A 14,492-nucleotide genomic window follows, 5' to 3' on the forward strand; every position below is an offset into this window, starting at 1 on the left:
GCCTCACCACTGCAGATTAGCTAGGATTTCTGTGTCAAGTTATCAACATTATATTTACCACTGTCTTGGTACTACTGGAAGAAGCTGTGGTGGGCACTGCCTGGTTTACAGTTTGTTTTTCCTGCCCAGCTCAGTTTTTAGTGGCTGACTAGAGAGTGCGGTCAAGGCAGCTTTTTACTCAGTGTTTATGAGTTTAACATGACTTCCTGAGTGATACAAACATATGTACAATCATTTGGCTGTATAATGTGCTTCCAGATTCGCACAGAGTTAAAAACAAGAGAATTAGGTTGCAGCTTGAAATATGGTTAGACTGGGTTCTGAAGTGTCTAATGTGTCTAAAGTGTATACAATGTCTAATACCAGACTTTGGCATGCATGAGTGATTAGGCTTTTTCAGTCTTTCAGATTCTGAATGTTCATTTTTCCATCATAAAAATCTGTGGTGGTTAAGTGTGGTTGGATGCCAGCTGTAACATAAATGAATGCAGGTGTCAAGTCTGCTTTCAGCTACCATTTTTTTGGGACAGCCATTAGCTCTCCTCCTTTACTTGATCAGAGATGTGTCCAAAACATGGTGAGAAGGGTATGCTTGGCTTAGGAAAAGAAAATGGCCCTAAAGCACTCTGCTGCCACTGCAGATTTTTTTCCCCATGAAGCTCTCAGGGAGGTCTCTTCAGAATGATCTGTGTCCTGCTAGTGGGCTGCCAAAGTCAGTGTCTCTCATATTTAAATAAATTAGGCTGGATTTTAGTCTTTTTAAAGTAACAGAGCACTTGACAAAACTTCTACGTGTCTCTGTAGATCTAATTTGCTAATCTAGAAAGCTGGAACTTTTTTTTTTAATGTAATTGTGTCACTTTATCGTACAAGGAAAAGTATTCATTTTAGATCATTAAAGATACAATCCTCACATTGGTGAGGAAGTGGAAGCCAGAATTTACACATTTATCTGTGTTTTTATTGGTTACAGTCTCTTCTGGGGAAAATATACTTAATTATTGGGGGAAAAAGTAGTTCTTGTTAAAGGTAAAGTAATCCACATGATGCTGTAAGTACTTGTGATGGATGGCATAAAACTGAAGTTGGTATGTGCAGGAGTTTTTGAATATTTTCCATGTTCTTATTAATAATAAAGGATGCTGTAGTTGCAGGTAAGATGTGTGCCAAAAGTACTTTGGTTGGTGAGTTTTATAGGCAGAATGGGTTAAAGAGCCCTGAAATTCTCCATTTTCCTCCAGTTATCTAGCGATAAACAGGAAGCTTCCTGTGTAAGCATGCCACTAGCACAGCAAAGGAGGGCTACTGCATCAGATGCTTTCCTCATTGTCAAAAAGTCTGCTAATGGTGAAAATCCTTTCTTCTCTACATGTTTGTAGCTCTCTTTTATACTGTCTTTGGTATCCATGACAATGTGTTACTTCCTGAAGTGTAGGAAGGATGAAGGAATATAGGTTTTTGAGGGACATGATTTAGAAGTATTTTTTTGATTGCTGAATCTTTGCTGGGATTGTTGAACAGCACAATATATAAGTAACTATAGTAAAAAATTGCTAGATGTATTTCTTCTCTAGTCTACATTTTTATTTGCGTTGCTGCACATGACATTCACCTGTGAGGGATTTTTATGTCTTAAGCCATCAAAGGAAATCTCTCTTTTCCTTCAGTATTGATGTAGTCCATCATAACACTGAGGCCATTGTGGAAGTTTTTCAGTCCTGTCATTCGGCCTGAGGTGCTGATAGAAAGTACTAGATCAGTTAAACTTCGGCTGTTTTATCACATTGTGCGGTAGTGGGGTTTTGATTAGAGGTTGAATGGGTAGAAGGAAGGGGGAAGTGTAGTTACATTTAAATGTTTACTGTGGTTTACCAAAATTTTAACTTCCAGTGGGTTAAGCTGGACCACAGCACTCTTCCAATATGGGACGTGGGAAATGGTTAATTAGTTAATGTAGTTAATAATTTGCTGCTGATATAATGCTTCCTGTAAAACTCATATCCCCAACTACTGTCAGTTCTCAGATGGAGACAGAGTTAGATGATGCAGGCACTACTTTTTGGTTCATCCAGTTCATAACTGGATGCTGCTCCGGGGAATCTTGCTGCTGCTTGTCTGCAAAATCCAGCAAGTGATAAGCTTGGAATTCTGAAGACCAGCTGTTTGTGGCCAGTTGCAGTACTGTAGTTAGCAATAGCTTTGCATAACCTGTACTGCAGCCAACAGCACTATGTGTGCTGAGACTTTTTACAGATATAGGTGAGGTTTGATAAAACTTTGGCTGGCCTTTACTCATATGAAGTGGATCAGGCTTGATGCTGAATTTCTGGTTTTAATCAGCAGAGGCTCCTCAGGGGAAGTACAGTTTTTCTTTGATGCTGTTCAGCTTGATAATGGACTATCAGAAAAGGGGAGATTTAGATTTGCTGTTAACTTCTCAACTTGTATGTCAGTCAGTGGAATATGGCTAACTGTGTAGTTTTAAACTGATAGCTCTACATTTTCAAAACATTGACTAGAGCAGTGATGTCCTTGTAGGTTAGAGAATTCAGATATAGATTCCATTGCTTGACAGGAGCAAATGAGCTGTATCTACTTATTTATCTAGAAAATCTGAGGATTTTTACAGCAGTGTATTTTTCTCCAAAATACATGGCTTCTCTCCAATTGGGTTATGGGAGAATTTGTCTCCGCTTGCTGTTGTATGCCTCCAGCCAGGAAAGTTGGTTTTGTCCACTACTTTAGTCAAGCAACATTAAACACCCCTAAAAATTTTAAATTTAATACTTTCAGGTCTAGGAAAGAAGTCCTGATTATGATTAGATTTTATGTGTATGCCATGGAATTGGTTAAGTTTCTAATGGGAAGCTGGGAGTGGTTTATGCTTGGCTACTACAGTGAAGGAAGTGATTGAGAAGCCAGCATTTCTTGGCATGCAGGAAGAAATTTAGAGACAGTTGCACAGCTCTGAATTGTGGAAAGTGTAGCTCACTTCAAATAATCATAATTTGATTAGTCTTGCTGACTGAGTCAGGATACAGAGGCGGATTCATTTTGATTTTTTCCAAAGTTCATTCACAGCTTGATATCTCTTCTGTCTCAGATTTAGTGCAGCAATTGAGATTCTCTCCTTCTACCCCAGTATACTAATAAGATCTGGATGTGGTGGGTTGGCTCCTCAAAAATAGCATGTGAAGTGCTATAAATATAAAACTAATATAATTCTATGATTATAAGCTGACTAGTGATTCTGGAAATCTTTTTTTTTTCTATTTTTAGAATGTGTAAGTATTTATATTCCTTCAGGTGGACATTAAACTGAAACCATCTGTATTGTTGCTTTTTTAAAAACCGTGCATTGAAAAGCTTTAAATGTGGTTTTGATTGAGGAGGCTGCTGTAAGGAATTCACACCGCTAGATGGGGTCTGGAAGCTGTGCCTTTTTAAAAGAAAATTTTAAAAGGGATGTCTGTGCTTATTAAACTATTTACAATAAAATATGTATTACAGATATTGTTACAGAATTGTTGGGGGCAACTCAGCAAGCTAGACTACATATATATTTCAAGCAAAGACTGTAACTTAAGCTGTTGTTAGGTACTCATGTCCTCCCTTACATTTTCCCATGCTGCTTCATGACCATCTCCATTTTACTGAAATAAAAAAAACGCTTTTTCACTTAAGAAAATATCATTGTCCCCTTAATGTTTTCTTTTCCTATGTTCCCCCTGACCCCCCGCTCACATCAACTTATGTGGAAGTTTTTGAGATCAAAATTATATTTGTTTGTCCTATTAATAACCATCACACGTTTTAAACTGATCTTGATGCTGCAAAAAGGCTTTTCACAGAAGTGTGTTCTGCTTGTGGTGGGAGCATTGAACCAGTACTTTATGCACACTGGGATCCATTGGTGTGTCTAGTTCAAGGGTTAAAATTCTAAGTCTTATGTCATAAATACAAATCTTTGGGTATTTTAGGTGAGTCTGGGAGGGCTTATCTAAAAACTGCCAGGCTCTCATTCCTATGTCTGTTGCATAGTTGTGTGTTTGACCAGGTTTTTGAGCCATCTCATCATGTTTAGAAGTTAGAAAACTAAGCTGGAAAGGCACTGTAGCTTTCTTATGCCCTAGCAAGTTGAACTTGTTCAGGGAGGGTCCAGTGGGAACTGTAAACCATTGAGAAGAGAGAGTAAGGCCTGTAAGGCTGAGAAGGGCACATAAGAAGAAAACATATCCTCATTTGAGGAGCAGTGATGTGTTCAGCTGTTTGTGGTATTCTGCTCATTCTGTTTTACTGGCCTTGGTTTATTTTGCTGCACTAACCTTCCCCTTTTTTGCCTCCTCAGCATGTTCGTTACAAGCTTTTTACAAAGTAGAAGTGGGACCTGACCAAAGCTGGGGATTGGTGTTGATTTACCTTCCAAGGCTGCATGTTTCATAAGAATAAACTATAAGCAGAGAGTTTTTCTTTTTGTCATTAGACTTTTTGTGTTCCTGGAGTTAAGCGCTATTCTAGAACCCCAGACTTTAGTTTTGGGATCTGGAAATGCGTTTGTCCCCTAATTCAAGTACTGGATTTAACTCTGAGCAAGGTAGAAATATACACAATAGGTAGAATTATACACAATAGGCCTTTTTAAGATTCATCTGAAAGTTCAAGAGATTTGTGCTGTCTGCATAGTTACAAGTCCATGTACTCAAAGAGCCCAATGATGAGTTAAAAAAAATCTTTGAGCAACAGGGTAAGCCTGTTATTCCTTGGTGATTGCAATCCTTAAGGCATATTTTAAAAGCTAATTTTTCTTTGACCATACAAATCATAATAAACCCAAGTTAAAGGAATGTCAGTTTTGGTGTTTTCCATCAAGTCTTTAAAGATAAATCCAAAAGGAACATTATTTCAGCTTTGATTTCTTTCTTTGTCTTGGCTGATAAGAAACTGCAGTTCAGAGCCCACTTCAACAAACTTTTTTAGCTCACATTAAATGAATAATTGTGTCTCAAAAAACACCAATCAAGAAGGCTTTCTTAATGTACTCGAAACTAATATTAAATTTGCCTTCTGCTCTGAGAACTTAGAGAAGCAGGCTCCCAAGTTGTGGACAAGGAATACATGTTGTTAGGTATTAGTGAATTATCTAGTGATTAACTCATTCAACAGTAAGCAAAATATAGATATATAAATATTTCTTCCCTGTAGTAAATTAATTAGATTCAGGAGGATCTTGAGAGAGGACCCTTCTTAGCAGGTTTATCCATGTTCAGGTTTGTCAATCTTGCCAATGTGTGGAGAACTTTGAAGGTGTGGCTGCACTGTGCTGTTGGTCTTGAAATGACTGTATTTCCTAAAGTCTTTGTCTTGAGCAGAGCTTTTCTGTCATGTGCTAATTACTAGGTGTTCAGCTGAGTCACTGTGCTGCAAGTAAGCACAATCCAACTCTTAAAACAATCTATTAAATCCATGATGTCTGGTCCACATGTATTGGAAATCACAGCTACTTTTAAAAATCCTGTTCTTGGCTCCTGATTGCTTTGACTGGTAGTTTCTCTTACTTCATTTAGTTCCCAGCCTTTGAAAGACCTGGTGAATATTACTTTTTTTGGTTTTGTATCAGTGGTTTGGTAGCAAGAGGAAAACACTATTGGACACAGAAATCTTGCAGGTGGTATTAGATTGACATGTAGTTGAAAAAGCTAGGTTTCAGGTTTATGAAGCCTCTCTCAGTATCAAAATAGGAGTGGTAGCTGCCAGAACTGCAGGAACTTTGAGAACAGTTCTTCATAGTTTAGTTAAATGCATGTCAAATAGACCAGCTTTGCAAGAGAGGACTGAATATTACCTCTGAATAAAGGCATGGTTAATTCTGTTAGGGTTTATTTTTGTGAGTGGATGTGCAAGGGAAAGGGAGATAAGTATTTGCAACTCTGTCTGTACAGAGGTGTAACCTGTTGCATAGAGAGGACTTAAGAAAATCTGTGTGGTGATGTTGAAGGTATTCTAAGGTCATAAACACAGCATCATAACTGAGTACAAGTCCATAGATTGAAGACTCCAATGGCTGCCAGTTTTAGTTTCCAGGGTCATACCTTCAAGGCATTTGTTCCTTAAAGATCACACCAGAAGAACAGAGATGGCCATTATTTTCTGAGAAATGCTCACATGTGCTGAGTTTTTAACCTTTCTGGCTTTCCTTCCTGAGCTCACTCTACAAAGTAACTGTTGCATTCTTTTATCTGTGTGTTACCAAGATGTCTGGTCTGTCAGATGAAATACTGAACTTCTGCAAGTGTAAGTGAGGGATCCAGTATCGTTGGTGATTGTGTTGGGGATATTAATTCAGGGGCCAGCCACAGGCTTTGCTTCTGACAGTGAGTTCACCAAGGTTCAGGGCTCTTTCCTTAAAAGCTAGTGCAGGTGGATTGGGAATTTTCTTCATGTAGAATCTGTAGATGTTACATGACACGAGTAGTATGAGGATTTTTAAGGTTTTACTTTGACTGTTTTGCATTTTGACTTTTCATGTGAAGGAAAGAAGTTTCTGATTGTCATCACTTCCAATGTGAATGCTTTGGGATTCCCAAAGCCCCTGCAGGTGGAACAGTTCACTACATCATTGAATTGGCAAATAGCTGTTTCAATTATTTCAGTGCTGTAGAAGTGTGCTGCATGTTTCTGTTTGGAGACCTTTGTTAGTTCTGCTCTGAGTAGAGCACTGTATTAAGGACTGCAGGAGAAATGTGTGTATCTTGGCAACCACTTGTTCATTGTCAGGCTTATAATTTCTTTCTCTTCCCAGTGGAATAATTTGTTGTGAATTTTGACTAACTTGATGCTGCTTAAAGTCATCCATATAGTTAGGTTAACAAATTTTAAGTGCTGTTATGGAACTCACCAATATGGGTCAACCACACCACCTCAAATAGTTCAAATAACTATTTGTCTTCTCATGCAGTTCAGGAAATAGAACTCATCCCACACATGTACCATCCTCATATGCTACACTTCTGTGCTACTGAGGCAGATCAACTGATCAGTTTCTCAGCCTAGAATCTGAAGATCTAACCAGATCCAACTTGGCATATTTGCCTCAAATTACACAGACCCTAAATGTAGATACTTTACCTCTTATTTTTTCTTCCATTATTTCTCAGAAGTCCCTTTTAATGTGGTAGAAAGTGAACTGGTTATTGCTTAAGTTCATGGGGATTTAATTTTTCTGGGAATCTTTGGGATGTGTTGAAGGAACATTTGAATAGTAATGGCATCTGGGGGAGTAGTACTTTTCAGATGGCTTTTGGCTTTGATTTCCTTATTGTAAACATAAATCTCCAAAATATTTGCCACAAATTTAACCAGAATCACTTACTTATTTGGAGTTAGAAATATCTAACCATCTATGAGTTATTTTCCTCTGCCTTCTTTCTTCTCACTGAAGGAAAAAAGGGAGTACTTGCAAATAAGCCTTTTTTGACTTTGGGCAAAGAGAGATGGTGACAGTCATCAAGGCTTTAGTCATGTTGATGATTTTCCTGCATGGATTTATTTTGTGGTTGTCATCTTCAGTCAATTGATGGTTTTGGTTTTTTTTTGCCTTTTTTTTTTTTTTCTTTAAAGACAGGAGTGCAGCCTAAAGTTGTGAAATATGTAAATCAGTGAATTTATTGTTAAATAATTTTTTTATTCTGAAGCAGTCATTTCTGTTGCTGGTGTGAGCATCACCTAATAGATAGTCTGGAAATACTTAAGTGTGCAAGTCTGCCAAATCCTGCCTGGTATTTAAGTGTGTGAAACAGGTGCTATAGTCTCTTTTTCCCACCCTTATGCTTTGTCCTTATCATGGAATTTACTAGGGTGGTACTGTAGGAAGAGTCCTCTCACTTAGCTTCTGTTTTAGATGTACACATTCCATATTTCATTTGCAGTTCTGCTTTATGCATGACTTTGTCAGCCTTCTTGGGACAGAGGGTTTAGCTTAGCTTTCTCTGTGTTTAGGTTGGTATCCTTTCTGGACTGAAGTATATTTAGAAAGATTTTAACTTTCCTCTAGGATCCCTGGATTTGTTGATCAGACACACAACTGAATTTTAGAGAACTGCGGTTCAAATTGTATAATAAAATAGAGTGTTCTTAGTAGGTCAGCTTTTAATTCTTTGTTGTACTCATATAGGGCTATGGTCATTGTTCTGTTTGGCCTCTCCTGTCTTGATTGCCCTCCATCATATGCACAGGGATTTTGTGATTTGAAGATGAAACTTTTTCACACCTATCAGCATCCTCACATTAGTGTACTCTTGGTTCTCACAGGCACTTTAAGCTCAATACTGTCCCTTTGCTCTGTGGGATCCAGCTTGCTCCTACAAGCAGAGATGCTATTCAGCTTTTAAATATTAAACACTGTGTGTAACTGTAAACAAGAAGTCAGGAAACCTGGTTTTGTTTCACAGTGTTGGTTAGGTCTGTTGGTTGACCTTTCTTGCCCTCGGTTTTTCCTGTACCAAGAAAAGGGAAAACTGCCTACTTCAAAAGCCTCATGGTGCTTAATCTTTTTGTTAGCTTTGAAATACTTTAGCACCCAGCTCTTTCTAAAGCAAGAATTTAAAGCGCAAAGTATTGTCCTTGTAATGCAAATTTAAAAAGTATAATCTGTTGTTCAAAAGAAGCTCAGATTGAATGTGTTTTTGTAGATGGCTTTCTTAAGGCAGTAATCGTTGTAAGTCTTGCCCTAATCACCTCTATGCCTCCATTTAACATGGAGGGAATTAAAAGAGAAACATTTTTGTCTAAAAAGGAAAAAAAGGAGAGGAAAATTAGAAAAAAATATTAGTGACTGAAATTAAAGGCGAGATCCCCTTAGTGCATTTATTAGGAGAACATCTGTAATACTAGTTTAACCCTATTTTAAGAGAAGGGGATTGGTCTTTGAAACATTAGTCCAGGGGAATCTGTGGTGAAACCAACCTGATGAGTCCTAAGTTATGTCTGCAGTTGCATCCAGTTAGCTTTAGGTGAAAATTTATATTAATCTTTTACTCATTAGAGGCAAAAGCTTTACTAGTTCAAAACTGGACTCTTCTATTGCATGAGCATTTTGGATCTTACCAATTTTCCTGTCAAAGGAAAGGCCTACTTTCTCCTTGCTGCTATTTTCTTTAATTCCTGCTTGTGTAGTTTCTGTAAATTAAAATTTCCTGCAGCTTCACTAGAGAAAAGTAGGGAAGTGAGTGTACGTATATTATCAGATAAGAGAACAAATTTGTGGCTGATGTTACTCAGCTTTCCTAATGCAAGACAAAAATTGCAGCAAAAATATGTGTAGGAAGAATGTATTGTAGGACTGCAGTGTTGACACATGACTGATTTTGGATAAAGTATGAAAATGGCTTAATTCTTCAGGAGGAATTGCCAACTTTTACACTCAGATTATTTTTCTAAGGTAACATTCTCTGATATCCATGTCTTTGTGTTATAACGACTTTGGTGAATGCTTGGTTTTGGGAACGTGTCCTGCTCCTTTATTTGGCCTAAAGGTCATCTTCCCATGCCATGTCTGGCTGTATTTGCATCTTCTCTATGTGGTTATCTGATGGAACCTGCTCCTTTGTGTTTTGCTGGATTTAGCTGAGCAGTGTTCTCTGTCACAGTCTGTACTGCATCCTACAAGGTGCTATTTCTGATCAGGCTGAATAATGGACTCTGATCAGAGAATTTAGGGATTAGAAAAGGATGGAAATGATCAGGTGTTTCAGCTAGTTTATTTGTGGTGTTGGACAGTTGCTTTTTACATTGTATTCTCTAGTTTCTTTTTTGGTTTTTTTCTGGATAAATTTTGTTTTTGTTTGGTTGGGTTTTTGTTTTTTTTCCTGAAAAGCTAATTGTCTCTTACTAGATCTCATTTATTACTTACATTACAGTAACACCTACGTGATTCAAGAAGAGAGTGCAAAAAGGGCACTCTTGTGCCTGCTGACCTGCAGATCTGTAGTGAGGGCAAGCCTAGGGCAGGAAAATGTTTGGGACCAGGTCTGTAATAAGACCAAAACAAACCTTGTCTAGAGCTGGAGGAGGATGTGAAGCATTCAAACAAAGAGGGTTTTTTTTGCTTGTTGACATTCACTACTGTTCAGTCTTTGTAATGACAGAGGTAACCTTAAATCCTGAAAGGAATAAAGTAATACAGATGAGGGGGAGAGTTTAGTATACTTTACGCCTCTGCTCTTGACATCTTCGTCAGAATACTGAACTTCTTGAGTTATTTTCCTGTGAATAAAGGCAGAATACAGGAAATTATAATGTGTTCTGAAGAACTGCCTGAGATCACTGATGTAGCAGCATTTTTGTTCAATGATTTAGTTAGGTCATAAGGGCCAAACTAGGCAAGCTTTTGCTGTTACATAAATGGTAATATTTGATGTTTTTAAGGCTCCAGTTTCTGAAGTCTGTTATCAGATAAGAATCTCAGTTATTAAAAAAAATTAAAATATTGCCCTCGTGGTTTGGAGGGAACACAAAGCTTCTATTCACCTTAGAGTTTGCCATGCATGAAAGTTCATTAATGATGGGGGGATTCCATTTTGATTCCATTTCCAGTTTATATGTTTCTGACCCTAATAGTAAACAGCGAAGAAATGTCACATTCTTGAACGTGCAGAATCTTCACCCTGAATTCTGTACTTTTCTTATCTTGGTGGATGGTTGATTTGAATTGTACTTTCTTTTTGAAGGAAAGCAAAGCTGTTTAGTTTTGCTAACAATACACAGCCTTTATTTTATTTGGTTATTGTTTAATGTCCAAGTAAAGTCCTTACTTCTTGGTAAGGATTCTTGGAGACAGTTCTTGTAGAGGTAGTGAGATAATCAGAAGTAGTGATGATAGAATCTAGAAAAATGACCTTGTTTCTGGAAAATAATAAAATCTTGAGTATGGCTTATATGCCTTCTAATCTTCAAACACTGATGGACTTCCTTCACATTTGTTAACACTTATAATACTTACAGTGAAATGCCATACACAATTCATCTGCTTTTCAAAGAAGCTATCTTGAGATTTCTGAGACTCATAATGTGCTTTAAAAAGGTCTGAATGATTATAGATATTGTGCTGACTTTTCTGTTATTTGTTAATTTGGCTCTAAGTGTTTGCTTCAGACTATATATGAATTGTGTCCTTTTAAACACACAATAATTTTCTTGCAAATAAACCCCAAACTTTTCTGCAGTTTTCCAGGCCAAAATTTTGTTTGCCAAGTTTCATTCCAGTTTTTTTTTTTGCACAGTTAGAACTTTCTCAATTTTGTGGTTACAGAATTGCTGACAAACACAGTTGTATGCAACGGCGTGTATTAGTTACGAGCATTCAGTTCATTCTTTCCTTTTAAGGTCATTCTTTCATTAACTTAGTCTCACTCACTGCTGTTTATGATACCAACACTTTTGCCTTGCTTAATTAATTTCTTTTCTTAAATGCCACGCCGTCCCAAGGACAGTGTCTATACTGCAATGCAGTGATAGTGCTCCTTCCCTAACCCCACTTAACTGCCAGTAGAAACCAAATTATTTACGTCAGTTGTGCTACTCGTGGATTCAAAGCCTTCCATTGTTTGGCTGAGCTGCTATTTAGTTAGCCCTTGCCTGCTGCCTCTGTGCAGCTATCCAGCTGCGGAAATGACCATATTGCATATAATCGTCCATTCTCTCCTTCCTCAGCCTCCCTCCAGCTCCAGCATGTGTGTTTGGATTGCAATGTTCCATCTGTGGACTAAATATTTCTCTTAATCATACAATATGACTTTTTAAAAAACTGAAGTGCATGTGTCTCTCTCTATATTGCTTCCAGAGCTGGTAGGCAACATCAGCATTCCACAGCTGTCTGGGTGAGCCAAATTTGGAAGCAGAGTAAATCCAAGTAGTCTGGCTTTGGATTCATAAAAATAATGCCTCTGGCAGAAAGAGCACTCATCTTGTTCAGAAGTGTCCTTTTAGTATTGCCTTGAGATTTCTCACTAGTTGTCATGGTCTGTGTGTTCCAGATGAGAGTATTGCTTCTGGTGTGATGCATCGGTAAACTTCTTAGTAACTGCCACAAGGTGTTGCCTCTGAAACTCCTTTGTTAGTGTATGCAGTAAGGGGCAGGCAGAAGTGGCAGCTCTAACATGAGCAACGTATCCAAACATGTCTACACTGCCCCACATAATCCTGTGTGAAAAAAATCCAAAAATAACACTGACTAAAGGTACAGAGCAACACCCTGGTGCAACTGAGAAAGGAGATATAGTCATTTGAACATGCTTAAACACAGCATTACTCTTCCTCTCCCTTTTCTACCCCCCCAAAAATGAAAGGGCAAAAGCTCTCATTCTGATTAGTTTGAAGGTCTTTAGAGCTTCTTGATTCAGACATCCTCTTTAGTACTAATGAGTATTAGTAGTGGCTTAATACTGTAAAAAATAATTTCTGCTAGTTTCTTTCTTGGAGAGGGCTGACTTTTTTTGACTGCAATTTTGATGGAGATGGATACTCTAGAAGGCATCTCAGGCAATTATTTTTTTCCTAAAACCATCATGGTTGTTCTAAAATCAACAAAATTTTATGATGGAAGTTAGTGAAGTCTTAGGGTTCCTCAGTTCTCAGTACTGCTACCATGTGTAGTGCCTGCAGTATGAGACAGAGATTTCTCAAGTCCTTTATATGTCCTCTGTTTGTGAACTAGGTGAGCAGTTTTCTCACCAAGATAGAGCCACAAGCTGCACTCCCTCCACACACATCCCCCCCTCTTATTTGTGAACATATCTCTCAGATGTTCTGTCCTAGGAGGAGGGAGAGCAAGCAAATGTTTTTTCCCTCTGTTTGGATTAGGAAATGGATGGTTGTTGGGGGTTTGTGTCACTTCGTTCACCTCATCCCCACCTGACTACCTGCTGCTTCTTTTCAGAATTTGTTAAAGCAAAACACTGTGCAGTTAATTTAACAAGTCCTTTCGAAGAGGCAGAGAGGAAGCAATCAGGACACTGCCGGGTAGGGAAAACAGAAAACTGCTGTCTTGTAATTAGTATAGCAAAATGCTGCATTTGGAGCTATAGTGTCAGACTTTTGGGGCCAGAATTAAGGCAAGTGGGGAACGTCATTACTCTTACATTACAAATGAATGGCAAACAGCTATTTTAGTATTTCTTTCTGTATCAGCCAAACTAGCTCCCTGCTTTTTTTTGTTAGTGTGGGAGTTTCTTTTTTTTTTTTTTTTTTTTTTTTGAGGCAAATGTTAAAAAAACTGCAGAAGGAACTGTATTTCCACATTACATGTGTGGCTGAATTGTGTGGAGTGAGGGTCTGAGGCAGACAAAACTGTGGATCTTTTGAGAAGTATCAACTATGCAGCTCCTTAATTCTGGACTTTTCATGTGTGGATATGATAATTTTTTCTGAAGTTCTAGTCTCTCCTGCTTCCTTTAATTTTTGAAATAAAATGTTCTTTTGGAGCTTTGTTACACTGAAGTTACTACAACACAGTATGGAATTCAATTCCAAGTGTTTGCTTTGGTACCTTTGACTGCTGTAGGAGCTTAATGAAACATCTGTAAGCAGAATGGAAGCCAGTTTAATATGGCACTCCTATTGCTATAAAATATAATCTCAAATTATTTCAGGCAGGGCATAATACTAGTAACCATGGAAACTTTGCTTGAAGACTTGAAAGGATGGGGCATCTGGCAGGCTCACTCACTTGTAGGCAGGAGAGAATTCTGGGTTGTGATTTGGGTTAAGGGGGAGAACTGATAATGAGGAGAGAAGTTTAATCTTGGTGCAGCAGTGGCTGCACCTAAACATTAAGTCTGGTTGGTGCATATTTGTTATGACCATCTTATTCATGTTGGACAACTCATACATTTTTATTAAAATTTGACTTTTTGTAGCCAAAAAAAACAGGGATTGTTTCTCCTGCCTGTTTTTTTGTGTTGAGTTCTTGGTTGGGTTGCAGTTTTGGGGGCTTTATGATGTTTTAGCTTATTTGTCTTTTTTTTAAGGAAGTGGAAAATTCCATAGAAAAAAAGGCTTACAAAGACCTATCAGAAGAGAGGGAGCCAAAAATGTCACGTGTTTGTTTATCTTGTTTTGTTTTGATTTTTAATGCCTGACTAAGTATTTTGAGCTGAGTACCTGATACTTTATTGGTCTCAATAAACAGAAACTAGGGCTGATGAGAGTGTTCCTAAATCCTTGTCTCTAAGCTTGCAGTTTCTACTATTAAATACTCTCATGTTTTAATTAAATACCTTGAACACAATTAAGAAAAGCTTGGCAATGTTGCCATGGAGGAGGAGAACATGAGACACCAGGACTCTTCACGCTGATAGAAGCATTCTGAAGTTTTGGTGCCCAGCTTGAAGAACTTAGTCATTGCTTTGAAAATGTGGTTTGTGGTGCCTTTGGCTTTGACTGTTCCGTTCACAAAGAGTGTGTGTGTGTGAAAGCAGCATATTTCTATGGCATTCATT

At 38.0% G+C, this 14,492-nt stretch overlaps 1 protein-coding gene across 1 annotated transcript in view; it reads left to right on the top strand.

Annotated features, from left to right (window-relative positions):
- The window catches only part of DCAF5 (DDB1 and CUL4 associated factor 5), a 68,703-nt gene that overhangs the window by 19,512 nt on the left and 34,699 nt on the right, over positions 1-14,492 (top strand). The gene's annotated exons all lie outside the window — the stretch shown is intronic.

The sequence above is a fragment of the Poecile atricapillus genome, chromosome 1 (genome assembly GCF_030490865.1).
Source record: "Poecile atricapillus isolate bPoeAtr1 chromosome 1, bPoeAtr1.hap1, whole genome shotgun sequence".
Taxonomy (NCBI): domain Eukaryota; kingdom Metazoa; phylum Chordata; class Aves; order Passeriformes; family Paridae; genus Poecile; species Poecile atricapillus.